Here is a 15,092-nt window from a genome sequence, read left to right on the forward strand (position 1 = left end):
CAGTAGTAATCACTGTGAAACAGTGTGTGAGGTGGTTTCCAGCCTAGGAGTTACTGATGGAGCTTTGTGTTTAAATTTAAACATTAAAAGAACATTTGTGTGTGTGTCACCATTATGACAGCAATTTGTGTGACATTATGTGGGACTATATTAGGTCTATATTGTTAAATTAAAATTATGTATGTATGTTTCAAAGACAAAATCAATTATAAGAGTCTCTATCAGAAAGTGAATGATACTGCTATTACTGCCACGAGAAAATGCTTTAAAAATGAAACAAATGACACAAATATTTAAACAGTTTCACTGGATTACAGAACAACACTTGAAAATGTTACTTTTAATGCTTATGTTCTTGCTTCCATCTGTAACGCTTATAATTGATATTGTATAATACAGTTAACATAACTTGATATTATGGAATTATCATAAATGTTTATTAATACATTTATTTAGAGTATTAAACTCTAAGGTTTATATAATAAGGAATGGCAAATAACACAGTTGGCATTAGCCAATATATCAATACATGTTTTTAAGCATAAATAATTTTACAGGTAAACAGTGAATGTATTGTTTTGTCTTACTATTGTTTCTGTGATATAGAATCAGCATATTTATGTAACCACACCTTATATTTTCTCGTTTTTTGTTTTTAATGAGAACAAAACTCTGCTTTACGACTTGTTTATCGCTACTGGTACCCTGTTTTTATATGCATACACAGCTGTCTGAGTATTTAAACGCAGTACTGGTAAACAATATAACATGTTATTGGGCTATATGAGGTAGAAAACGCAAACAATATAATTCTCTGGGCTTGGCGAGCATGGCACATATAGAATTGCACCACTGACGATAAAAGCAATATTATATTTTTTCTAGCACCGTGCAAATTTAGAAAATTAAAATGACACGGCATTACAGTGTAATTATTTTTTGTTGAAAGACATGAATGCATTCACAAACTTTTTTTTAATAGTAACATTCAGCATTTTTTGACTCATAATTATAATTTTGAGCTCTCTACTGCCGCCAACGTCAACAATTTTTTCCATATTAGTCACATTTGCTTACTTTATTCCCTAAAAGCCATTCTCATTTCATGAGTGGGTTGGATAAATATAGCACTGCTTCTCTGAGAGAGGTTTCAGCTGCTCCTGATGAAGCAAATACAATGTATCTTTATCATATTTCCTTTGGGTGATATTTACAATCCCAACACTCATATCACAGTGATTTCCCTTAAATACTATTAGAAATAATTTGGGGAAGCAGCAACATGCTGGAGTAACTGAACTTCTCATAAGTGCTCACTCAATTGGCTTCATGACCAAAATATGAAATGAAAACCTGAGTTGAGAGCCTGCAGACCACAGAGAGATGGTGTAGTGTGGTCTGGAGGGCGTGCGTGGACACAGAAGAGATCTGAGCACTGTAAAAACACATCCCTCCGGCACCATTATATAAGCATACATATGGGACAGTAAAAATGGAAGACGACACTTTAAATGACATTATTATAAAATGCAATACTCCTGGAATGATCCCTTATTAAATTAGGCCCTATGATCCAAGATGAATTTCCCGCTTCCCTAATCCATCAAGAGGGGAATATTAAAAGATAGGCCTCAACTGGCATTAGAAGCTCACTCCGTCTTGACTTTCATTATTCTGCATTAGGGTGCTGCTGGGGGAGAGCCTCTTAATGAGAATTACAATGATTCACTGGCCCCGGCCCCACTTCTGACAAGTCAAATATTAACTCCTCAGTCACAGCTGTCGGAATTAAAATACTTTGTAGCCGCGGACGTGCTAAATTAAATTGGCCTTTTATGTTCCTTACATGGCTGACCCCCGTGGGGCTCCACTGCCTCAGTCGCCACTGAGACGGCTATGACAGAGCAAGAGGAAGAGGCGAGGCAAGCAGTGCACTCGGCACAGAGAGGCAGGCTCACACGAAAACAAACATTTCTGTCCCCTGTGTGTCATTCTGTCATCTTCTCTTGCTATCGCTCTATTCTCCCCCTCTTCCTTCATTCTGTGTTTCTCACCAGAGGCTGTTTCTTTGGCAGACATCTTCACCGCGCTGTTTGTTTGATAGCCAGTGTCAGCTACTGTCGACTACTGTCTGCGTTTCGCTGCAGTCGCTCTCTATTACTCGGGCCACAGACACACATAAAGGCTCCTCACCTGTTGCTTGCCCTTCATGTTTAACAGCCAAACAGATTAACATGGCGGAGGAACCTTTTTCAAAGAGCAAGGGAACTTTGTTCTAATGTGATTAAGGTTTAGTGTGCAGACAACAAATCAAATTTCTATTGACCTTTAAAAGTTTTATTTCAGTTAATTTGCACTCACTTAAGCAGAGGGCTAGGGCTCACAGACCTGCACTTCTCTCTGCCTTCCTAATTCCTCTGTGTGTGCACCAACGCTTGTTGGGCGGTTCCTCCACCCGCCTCCTTTCTAGCTCACTCTGGCCCCAAGGTCATGTGCACTGATGCTGTGAGTGGGGAGGTTTTCTGCCTTTTGCCTGTCTCTTTCCCCAGCAGCATTTCTGCTCTGCTTGCGTTGCCAGCAGAGCTATGAATCCTTCTCCCGTTCTGTTTGAGCTGCTCACAAACAAACGATCGATTTCACAGGGAGAGAGAGAGAGGAGGGAGAGGGAAAATATAACTGCCAGTGACCCTGCAGTCTGCAAATGTTACACTTGAAATCGCTGGATTTAAAAAAATAATAATAAAAAAAATACCACATACATGCCCCGGGACATGTCACCTCTCCCCTTTCAAAAGTCAACTGAATGAATAAAGAAATGGATGGAGCTGATAAAGAAAACAAAAAAACGGCCAAATGGAAGAGAGTGGAGGATTAATTCAGTGGGCAGATGGGTCTTGGTGTCAATTTGAGCTATTCTGATCCACTGAATTGAAACTAGAGCTTCAACCAAGCCCCAAACAAGCCACCTTTGACCCCCATGACAGACACAATACTGATACTCTATATTCATTCAGTTCCTCTGCATGCTTTGTTTTAAGTAAATCTGCTTCTCCCTTTACTGCTCTGGCCTTACTTTAAAACTCTGCACCTTAGGTCAGCTGATTAGCATAGGGCAATATACAGCAGACTGTAATAGACAGCTTGACTACTGCTGCCTATAAGAGCTGCTTTGTACTACTTTGTAACACTTTAAATAACTTTTAACGAATAAATTAAATGTACCAGTGCATTGTTGACCCAGGGTTATTGTAAAGGTTTTTAATTACCGCCCAGAAAGTAATTATCTCTTCTTGAAAGCATATTTCTCGTTGCATTTTTAGGTTTTTTTGACTCTTTGGGGAAAATATATTCCTTATAATAAAAGCTATTAGGATTAAAAATTGTTCATGGGTCTCATTGTCATTACAGCTTCAACTATTAGCTATATCCATTCACATGTTAAGAACAAAAGTAAGCAGTGGGTTATATTAAAATCCCCCAAATCAATGTTTCCTGAAGGGCTGTGCATAAATGGCCCCATTACTGTTCTTAGAGGCTTCAGCGGGGAATGATTTAGACGACACCCCTGCAGTGGACCATCAGTCACTCTTTTAGAGTTAAATAAGCCATGAAAAGGACTGTTATCCTTACTGGCTTAAGCTACCATTAATCAGTCCACTTCACCTGTCAATACAGCCACTGGCTTCCAATCAAACAACCATTACAGCAGTGAGCATCCCAATAAAGGAGATCTTTGTTTCTTATTGAGTTAATCACTCAGCATGCACACACTGCTCTCGTAAGACTGGCACTGGCAGTGTATACGCCTCTCCTCATGTGTGGAGGAGTGCAGGGGTCAGGCTTAACACACAGTGTGACTTGGAATGTGGAGGAGGCGTAGGATGAAACAATATTATAAGCGATGCTTTGCAATTACAACTGTGTGGAGACAGATCATTGTTCGAGATTGCCCTTTGAAGGTGTACCATTGATCTATGCAAATTGATAGCCAATGAAAATAATAAGTGCTCATTGCGAGTGTCATTATCTCTAAAGCTATGATTAATGCTAACAGTGTGAGAGGGAACAAGGGAGAGGCGAGGGGGGATCGGGCCAGAACAACGTGATGGACTGATGTGTCATCCGCAACCTGAGTTGGAGGATATGGCTCCAAGCAGGTGGGAGTGAACTACCCTCTGACAGCCCTCTTCAAAATGACAAAATCCATCCTCCTGTATTGAACAGTTATTCCTCTGTCTTTCACCAGGCATCTTTGGACACTCCCTTCTTCTCTTCATCCCTCTGTCCAGCCTCTCTCTCAGCCACAACCCTGCCCAGCCGCTCCCTATTGATCCTCACCAGTGATTGGTTGAGCTGTAATTTGAGATGGACATTGACGGATGAGTGCAAACTGTTTTTCTTTTTCTCTCTTTTTTCCTCCTCTCCGGGGTGATGAAGTCATAATGCTAGTGACAAATCCAGACAGGGACCAATTGCAATGGAGTAGTGGCCTGAGTAACCTTTAGAACCAAGGCAGGATGTCGCCCGGTTTGTCACACATGCCCCCTGGGTACAGCATGGTCACAGCACTCATAAATCCTCCCATACAGGCAGTCAGAGCTTTTTGAATGGACAGAGAGCGGATAGTTCAACAGAGAGCCTGGAAATTGGCTTCTCTGTAGTGGATTTCTGAAGTGCTACCTTTTTTTCCCTGTGAAACAGGATAAATATCCCTTTGTAAAGTGCCAAACAGATTATCTTATTCATTTCTAGGTAACTTGTTGCTAGAAATGAATGCAGATAATCGTGTAAAGGTGGTTAGTACTGTCAACATTTTCAATTTTGTAAAGTAGCTACTATGTGATTGTCAGTTACACAGTAGCTACTTTAAAAGCAATGTCATAATGTGACTGAAAAGATGTCACATTATAACAAGTTTATGATGACGTTAACTTGTCATCATAAACCTACAAATGATTTTTACTCAAAGCAGGGCTTGCTTTAGAGTTAAAGAGGGAATTTTCAACTGTCTGGAGCCCAACATTAATGATTTCATTAGGTCCTGGTCATATAGACTTAGATACTGGTTGGAGACCCCCTGGCAACCACAAGTTGCTATAGAAAAACGAGTGCTTTCTGATCAGTTGCAAATGGTTGCTGTGAAAATGATTGCTAAAGCTCCAGTGACGCAGGGCTAGAGGCTTGTCAGTAACTGTCTGATAGCCAAGGGGAAGAAATATATGTTCCCCAACTGGTTGGCAAGTGGTTGTAGGAGGCCGCTGGCAGTTGCTGGGTGAAATTAGCTATAAATGTCCAAAAAACTCTTTGTGGTCTGCCTTGAGTTTGCATGGAAGACGTCGACTTGTTTGCAAATGCTACTCAGTGGCATGAAGATTACGACACAAACACAAAACAGAGACAGTTCAACTTCACAGTAATGGTTGTACCTTGTAAAATGTGTCGTTTTCGCGGCAAGGCACAACTTTTTGTCATGGTCCTGGGCCATGTGGGCCCAGTATTCTTAGTTTCTTGTATTTTTGTATTTCGTTCCTTATTTAGGCCATGTTTCCTGAGTTGTTCTGTTGTGTTGTTCCCGAAGTGTTTTCCCTTCGCGACTCTTACCCCCTGTGTGCCCCTCTGTGTATTTTTGAGCCCTCGTCTCTCTTTGTGTTTATTCCATGTTTCCCCTGACCCAGCGTTTCTAGTTCCTTGTGATGTTTGTAATATGGTACTTGTGTGATTTATTCTAGGGCTTCTAGTTTTGATCCCTTGCCCTTCATGTCTCTCTGTGTCCCCTCTGTTCTGTGTAATTGTGTGTCTTTGCATGTTTGAGTTTGTTTCTGTCCCTCTGCATTGTGCATTATGTTCTCATGGTTGGTCTTTTGTTACTCCCTCTAGTCTAGTTTCTTGTGTTCCAAGCTGAGTATTTCCCTCCACGTATTTTGGTTCATCGAGTCCTCTGCCTTATGGTTTATGTCTCTGTGTTTCTTAGTTGCTTTCTCCACTGTGTCAAGTTTGCGTCTCTGTATGATACTTCCTGTTTTACTTTGATGGTCCATGTCTTATGTGAATGTGTCCTGCTTTGCTTGTCTCGTCCAGCCTGATTACTCCCAGCTGTGATCTCCTTCTGTGTCTCATTCCCTCGTTATCCCTCTGTGTATTTAAGCCCTGTGTTTCTCTGAGACGGTGTCGCGTTGTCCCCCATGCTGTGTGTGAGTCTCCCCGTGTCTTCTGGTATGTGTTACAATTAGCTTCTCCCAGTTTAGTTTTGTATTGCTTTTGTATCACTGTTATAGTTTGTCACCTGTCAGCAATAAAGCTGCATTTTGAGTTCAGTCCTGTTTTCCCATGAGTTTGCGTTTGGGTCCTATTTTCCTGCCTGCCACACACTGTTACATGACACTTTTACTTTGAAAGCGAATTTTCTCAGTTTGAGGTTTGCCTTTCATTTCACTTTTGCTCAGTGAGTAGTTAGTGAGGGTTTGCAGACAAGTCAGCTTCTGCCATGCAAACAACTGCGGAACTGTAAAAGACTGTGGAAGTCTTTTACAAACAAAAGCAATCACAATGAAGACTTTAATATAGCACCCTCTTTTTTGACCAGTATCACAACTTGCAACTTGCAAACAGCCGGTGATACACATTTTCTCCTTAAACCTGGAGGTTGATGGGGGTTGCCGACTGCTATCTCTAGGCCTGTGTGACTGAGGCCTCAGTACTGACTGCAGTAAAAACAACAACAAAACAACCGATCAAACAAAAAAGCCCAAAACATTCTACTACTTACACACACTCACACCAGTAACAAGCTGGTGAAGATAGCAGATAATTTAATAGTCTATGGACCAGATATTTTTCTCAGGAGTTTGTTGTGATTTAAAACAGAGTTGAAGAGGGTAGCAAATGGACTTCAGCAGGTGCCCAAATGTGTGACTCCTAATATATGCACATAACAAGTGAAAAAGATATTCAGAAAGTTTGTTCTCTAGCTCTCATTTAGGATTGACTGAAGTTTAATGGAAAATTGTTCTGCAGATGACCCACCTCAGTTCAAAATTCTTTTGGAGGTCATGAATTCCTAGAGGTTAAGTGGGAAAAAGCTTAATATCACAATGCACAATTGAAAATGTGAAGGTGCAATAGTGCACATAGCATCATTACATGCTCATCTGTGAAGGCACCATTTATGTTAGATTCTTTGTAGAAACATATGGCATCATCCAGACATCACATTTTTATTTGAGGCTTGATTATTTCAGAAGAGAGTGCTACGCCACATTCTGTGCATATTCTAAATAACAATGTGGTCCCATATTAAGAACCCGCATGTTATACTGTCCTATCTGCATTCCATACTTGTCACCCTCACTGAAAAGATTTGGCAAATTATGAAACAAGAAATATGATAAAGAATCCTACATCAAGCAAGAATGGAACCATTTCTCTTTTAAATCACAGAGTGTTTTTTGAAGAAGACGTGATGCAACACTGTAGTAAGCACACCCCTGTTACATTTTTTTAACATGTGTTGCAGGCATCAATTTCAGAATGGGCCATATATTTTTCAAAAACAATCATATTTCTCTGTTTCAAAATTTAATATCTTGTCTTTGTACTATTTCCAACAAATATTAGGTTTAAATGAGTCGCAAATATCGGACCCTCTTTTGATTTAAATTTCAAACAGCATCTCAGCTTTTGTGGAAACCGGGGTTAATCTAGTGATCAAGAATAAGCTAGAAGTAACCCAAGTAAGCCTATTGACCAACTGGTCCACAACACACATATGAGACAAATAAGACTGGGAAGCTGAAAATAAGGAGATAAAAGAACAGGAGACGCATCAGTCTCTGCATATCAAACTTTTGAAAGCTGTCTTGACCAGCTCTCTCTTGAAAGAGAACAGTAACTCCTGATCAGTACTTGTGGTAAATAACCAGCCAATTAGGAGCAGACAAACAGACAGAGAATCGTGCCAGAGGCAAGATTTCAGAGAGCGGCACAGATTCTGACGCACAGGAATAACTTTGAGAAATGACAAAGATCAAGAAGATAATGAGATAAAGAAAAAACAAAAAAAATGAAGCAGTCAGAATCTGCCCACAACAGTATGCCCTCTGGTTTTTACTTCAAACCAATTTGAGTTTTTATTGTCTTAAACTGTTTATTGCTATATGTGAATAAAGTTATAAAGTATCCAAGAGATCTGTTCAAATATGCCATTTGAACAGATCTCTTAAAGTGGCAGGTCTTAAAATGGTCTTTTCTGTCTGTGATTACAGCCACACATCCTGTCTCTGTAATTGCACGCATATTGGATTTTAATAATAGTGTAGAATATTATCAAACAGAGAACACGCTGATAACGAGCCTTGTGCTTTGACTATTTGACAACTCAATCTTTCACTGCCGTTTACTTTGTCTAATGCCGTCGCAGCAGAGGAGTCATCCTTCTATAAAAAAAAGCAGCTTGTGCCAGTGGTTGAACAGGAGACAGTTTGATTAATATTTCCCATTTGTATAGCGAGCTTTGAGCTAAAATTAGATGGCCACCTTTTCCCTCGACAGGACAGCGGTGACTTTGGTTTCCCCGCCAGGCCAGTCCGACGCGCACACACACCAGTTCCAGGGAGGAGAAGAAGGGAGGGAGAGCTGGTGCGGGAGTAATTTCAGCGGATTGTGAGCGGACAGTAGCTCCGCTGGGAGAGCTGGCAATCATGGGGGAAACAATGTTTACATCGATCAGCTGTCAGGAAGATTTATGGCCTCATTTTGCTGTAATGGAGAATTAGTGGGGAGATTATCAGCGACTCAACACCATTGCTTGTTACCCGTGTCCAGGCCTGGCAATTTGTCTCTCCCCAGGAGCAGCCCAAACACTTGTGACAGCATCAGCACTTGCCCTAATTCAATCAAGAGAAAATGTTGGAATTAATTTGTTACAAGAAAATCTAAATATGTTCCAGTTGAGCAGTGGCCTATAGCCACTCGAAAAAGCAAAGGGGAAAGAGAGAAGGGGAGAGAGAAAGAATCTGATTTATTGTGGCGGGCAAGATATTGATCCATTTCGATCCTGGCCAGCGCGCAGAGGGTTTAATGTGTAATAATTTCCAATTTAAAGCTCTTTCTCAAGATCATGGCTGTAAAGAGTGGCGAGGTGAAAGCAGGCCGGGGCTCCGCAGCCAGACCGCTGATTAAGGAGCCTGTTGCTAAGGCTTTGTCAAAAGCTCAGTTTGAATGTAAATGCAGGGTTATCTCTCCCCTGCATCTCCCACGAGCCTAACACATGCTTTATTTGTCTGTCATGGAGATGGCCGTGAGGACAGGGTGAATGCTCAGCCCGTGTAATAACAGACAAGTGGGATTGACTTAAGGAAGACTTTCTTTGTAATGTAACTGGGAAGACGACATGCAAACTCATCAAGGCCCGGGATTAAACTTACAGTGCGGTACATATCATGAAGACAAGAAGAAGGCAAGAAATGGCAAATTCTGGACTTCTGGAAGTATTGATTTAGGTTTTGGAATCAAGGTATGAGAGCAACGATTTTGAGTTCAGAGTCAGTGGCTGGGATAAGGGTCATCCGTTAAGTGAGTGTTTTGTGGGTTTTGTTCCACCTGCTTAGTTGCTTCTATTGTCTGCGGGATACATGATCACCCTTAACTACCCCCTTCCTCAACCCACCCAGTCTCTCCATCTACCAAGACCCCGAGGACTGCTGTCAGAACACTGACCTATTGATCAAGCTGTCTGTACGCTGCTAAGGGTCCTCAACGCGAGCAGGCTAAGGTTAACAGAGCACAGCAAGAAAGCTAGATAACCATCAAATAAATCAGCAGTCAGATGACACGGGGCATGTTACTCGATGCTGCACGTTGGGTTTTATTTCAGGGAACATTTTACTCTGGCCTGAGCTGCGCGTTCCATTTTAGTCTGTTTTACAAACAAATGAGTCATAAAGAGAGTCAGTAGTGTATTTAATATTAGACAGGTGACACTATCCGGTGACTGTGGGTGGCTATGCAGTAGAGAAAACATTATGACATTATCTCAGATATAAGTTTCTATATTGTTTATATTGAGTCTGCATTAAAAAAAAAATCAGTGTTTTAATATATAATATGTTCCACTCTGCATATGCTACATGACCCCGTGAGCTTTCTCTATAAACCAGACAACACTGTTGTTGGAGTGGCTAGCCTACTACTGTATTAACACAAGAGCTGCTGGAAACCTCCTGGCAAAAGAAAGCAACAACACAGTGGACTCAACAAACACACACACACACACACACACACACACACACACACACACACACACACACACACACACACACACACACACACACTCTCTGAACTCTACCTTTGGGGTTTCCCTGCCAAACCAGCAGCCCGTTAAGAGTGAAACAACAAATAAACGCCTCACTTCCCTTTCCTCTCCCTCCATCTCACTTTCCCACTCTCTACATCTTTCTATGAATCTGTGTGTGTGTGTGTGTGTTAGCTTGCAGGCCATTCTAGGCCAGGGACACAGTTAAATGAAGAGGAGAAGCAGGCTTTGGCGCTGTGACCTCTGCAGGCCACATTCTCCTCCTCCTCCAGCTTTGTTTATTAACATCTCAAGGCTTTTCTCTATTCCACTCTGATTTCATATTTTTTTTTCTCTGTGTGTGAGAAAATAGCCTACAAGACACTGTCTGTTCCTGACTGTTGACGTTTCTGCGGAACAGTTTTTACAAATTAGTTAACAGCCGGGCTCTTAAAAAAAAAAAACTCAATGCATACGCATTAGCATGAGTTAATTGATGCCTAATTAATTTCTGCTGCCATGCATAAATTTGGGCTGCCTTCTCTCGCTGCCACAGGAGACCAAGACAAGGGCCATGATTTCCAGGCTTCCCATAAATAAATGAATAAACATCAAGATGGGCCAGAGAGAAGCTGGTCTCGCAGAGTATCCAGGTGTGCAAGGTTAAAGACCAACTATGTGGGCGTACACACTCACAAACACATGCACGAAGCACGGCAGGAGCAGGTGCAAATACAAATGATCTTTGAAACTCACTAGAAGTGCTAGGCTAAAGCACAAAGGCGCAGAGCTAAGTGCGCTGCGGAGCAACGCATACACAATGTTAACAGCATCCTCTCTGAACATCACACCTCCAGGAATCCAAAACGCACGTCCCTGTCATGATTATTTTCCCGCCTCATTACTTATTCCACCTGAGCATCCCACTACATCCGAATCCCGTGGAAGTGTTGAGAAGAGTGTGTGGAGTGGATGATAGCAGTGGCCTCTCTCTCGCCTAATTTGTAGTAATTGGTAGCTCATTAGGTGAAGCAGGTCAGTGTCACAGGGAGCAGGCTGTCAGGGCACGAGGTTAATGACAGAGTGGAGACACAGACAGACAGATTAAAAACTCTGCTGCCTGCCATGCCTCTCCTCTGCCGGCTTGTCTCTAGCCAAAGGTCCAGATGTCCGCCATATGCAGAGCTCTGAACATATCTATCCCAGCACTCATTTGAAGCCTTCAATGCAAAGTGGCTGCTTTATGATGTGACGGTGACCATCTTTTCAGATTACTTGAAAGATGCAACTTAACAGGAACTTGGTACGGAACTGGTTTACAGGAAGTTGTTACTTTTGGTCTGTGGTCTATTTGCAGTGGGAGATTCGACTCAACTGGTTGCCAACTGGCTGTATTCTGGTTATACATTTCTATATAAAAGCATTTCCTGTCATTTTAGCATCACCTGATTTTACAGTTAAATTGCAGTCCTGTAGCAACTATGTTACTGTTTGTGTATGAATTTATACATTTCTGTTTGAAATCTTGAATGACTGCGAATGCATGCAGTCAGTGTATGGAAAGCCAGAATTTGCCAGATTAGATTATAACAAGCAAATCGCATGTAACTGCCAACTCGGCCCCATTCAACTGCAAACTGATAGTAAACTGATTCTGTCTTAGCACAACTTTATCGCCATCTTGGCTCACCAAAGTTGCTTCGAAACCGGCAACCGACTGCGAGTGGTCGCAGATCTGGTTCCCAATTTTGAAGCAACTATTTCAAAGGCAACATGTTTTGAAGCATGGCCGCAAAAATTGCCGTCTCCAACTGCTGTTTTCCATAGATTGCAGCATTATTAACTACAGTTATAAAGGCAGTGACAACTACAGTAGTTCTCAATCAGCAATCTACTTTAATGTCTATGTCTATAAATGTGTATCAGAAAGTACTCCAAATGTAGTGAATTTTAAACATCATCATCATCGTCATATTATAATGATGGTAGCTTATGTAGGTCTGTACAATGCAAATCACACAGATCAGGAAATACATATATATTTAATATATTTAAGTAAAAGTAAATTGCAAGTGCACACAAGGTCACGTTGCACGTTCCTCAGAGTTTTTCTTATTTGCATGTCATGCAACACCCACCTATACAGCCTGTAAAAAGAAGACTAAATAAACATATACATTTATTATTCAATATTTTTAATCTTTTAGAAACATTTTTGTTGTCTGACTATATACAATAGCTCAAAGAATGTCTAAGCATGAGTGAAATGAACAAGTACTGCAGGCCTGGCAAAATCGCCCGCAGGTTGGGTTTTTGCTTGACCTTTAAATGATGAGAAACAGGAAAGAGGGAAAAAGTACGCAAATTTGGTTTAGAAAGAAAGATGAGCAGGACTGGAGAGCTAAAACAGAAACGTAATTTAGAGCTGATTATTATTTTGTGAGATGTCTGTGATTTACAGGAAGACTTGATGCAGCTTGATGCATGGTCATGCTTGAAAATATGAGACAGAATCAGTGGGTTAGGGCAGCTATCTATTTCCCCAGAAATGACCACGGCATACATTAAGTGACATCTATTAGAACGAGGCTGCGTGAACCTGATAGTGAGACGACAGTAAGAAATACAGACCTAAGGCTGAGAGAACAGCGGCGAACCACATGCAGGTGATTTGAACGTTAGATGGAGTCCCATCAGTCCTAGTGGAGGATGTGTGTGTTTGAGGCCACTCTGTGGGAGGACAAACCTGTTTCTAATGTATCAAATAAAGAGAGTAACTGTGTAACTTAAGAGTGACGGCGAAATGAACGAAACTGAGCTTGTAAAAGCTCCTATGGTTATGTAAATCTAGCCCAAGAATCTTTTTATATTTATCCACCTTACGTAGGCCTTTTCCCATCACAACTTGGAATGGATTACTGTACCTAATTTAGATTGTGTTTCATCAATTTTCTTTTGCAAAGATTCAAACCTCTGGCAGGAATTGTGGGTAATTATCAGCTGCCAGTTTCCCAGACATAATCGGGTACTTTTGACAGGTGAGTTATTAAAATGTCCTCTGTACCTGATAAACATATTAATTTATTTCAAGATAGATAATTTCATCAATGCTGGAGTCACATCATATATGGGGTAGACGATACCCTCTCCGTTTTAATTATACAAATATCACAGTCGTCAGAATGACGGATTTTTAGACATTTAGATCCTTCATTGCTGCTTCTTCCCTGGGATGCTTTGATTAAAAGAGCAACACTGCTCTCACAGTTGCACTGAAGAGCTGAGGGCGTTTTATTCATGATAATCCAACAGTTATTTACAGAGAAAACTGCCCTGAATCAGATCTTATCCAGCTTCCTTTTTTTTTCAGGCTAATTTATTCAGAAGAAACATTTAGCCTTCAGCCATCCCTCACTTACAACAGCTCTTAAAGATAATCAATAATTTACTTAAACATGGGCCTAGTGTAAGTTTTCGTGTTTTCATTATTCACTGTGTCCTGTTAATGATTCTGAGTAAGTCGTCTTAAAAGGTTAAAATGAACATACCCATTAAATAAAAACAAACATGTTTGCAAATGTAAGACATAAGAGCTCTCTGTAGGTCCGGCTTGTACAAATCTTAACATCTGAGGGAGGAAAGATGCTGGACTTTATAGAGGCTAACAATGGTAACAGCACTCCTTATTGACTGGCTTCTCTCTAACTATCCATTGTGACTTACAGCTCCAAAAAAGATTATTAGGGACACATTAAAATTTACACATTTACTTGACAAAAGATAGGTGGTCAAAGATGTGCCCACACGTGCGAGATTGGATCACAAAGCATCATAGTCATCGTTTAAACTTCTTTTTGGGAGAATCAAGTGTAATAAGCTCTTAATGTAACTTCTTTCCCTAAATGAAAATAAAAATCTTGCTACTTTTGGTAAGCTAAACAGAGATATACACCTTCTCCTGCTGATATTAAATTGGTAATAGAGCTAAGATGCACCAAAAAGAAAGTTTGATATGCTCGTAGGTTTTACAAAATCAGGTTATAAAATTGTAGACCCGAGGTGCTGCGTTGTCCCAGGAGGGGGTTATGCAATTTGTCAGAACTTGTGAAGAAAATTTGGCTAGCTCAGAAAAAAAAGCATCAAGCTAAAGAGAGGCATATTCTGCAAAAAGAGGCTCTTCACTTTACAGCGACAGTGGTAGGTATTGCTGCTCATTTAGCTCCAGGAGATGATGATGTTCATAACAAACAGAAAGAGAGGGAAGAGCACGAGCTTCAGTGAGTGAAAAGACGATTCCCCCTGGTAGATCCAAATGGCCCACATTGTAAAACAGCCAACCCATCACAGCAGTATGTGGATGAGTGTAAACACCCAGCTTTGTACATCTAACTCACAGTTTGCATCTTTATTCTTGAGTCAGAACTCGCAGTCTGCTGCTTTACATTTTTTGCATTATGCAGCATGGCAATCAGTGCTGCCTTAAATACATTACAACAAACTGCTTGTATGTCTCGCTGAGAGATGAACAAGACAACTGCACTCATTCACTGAGTGTTCTGAGTGTGACTTTTCCTGCAGAAAGCTGACGAGATGAGAAAAGAAGACAATTCAAAAACAGTAGGTGCGTTAACATTTCCCTGGTGTGGAGCTACTGTGTTCCTGTTGTAATGTTTTCCTGGCCACAGTGGAAGCTGTGTTTGGAGTATGGTGACCCTGCATCAGTGGACCTCGTTGTGCGTGTCCACACAGCTGTGTAGCCTCTGTGCAGGCATTGTCCTACAGACTCAGATCTTGTTCCTGGACA

The sequence above is a fragment of the Pundamilia nyererei genome, unplaced genomic scaffold, assembly GCF_000239375.1.
Source record: "Pundamilia nyererei isolate P.nyererei 1_Seehausen unplaced genomic scaffold, PunNye1.0 scaffold00003, whole genome shotgun sequence".
Lineage (NCBI taxonomy): Eukaryota > Metazoa > Chordata > Actinopteri > Cichliformes > Cichlidae > Pundamilia > Pundamilia nyererei.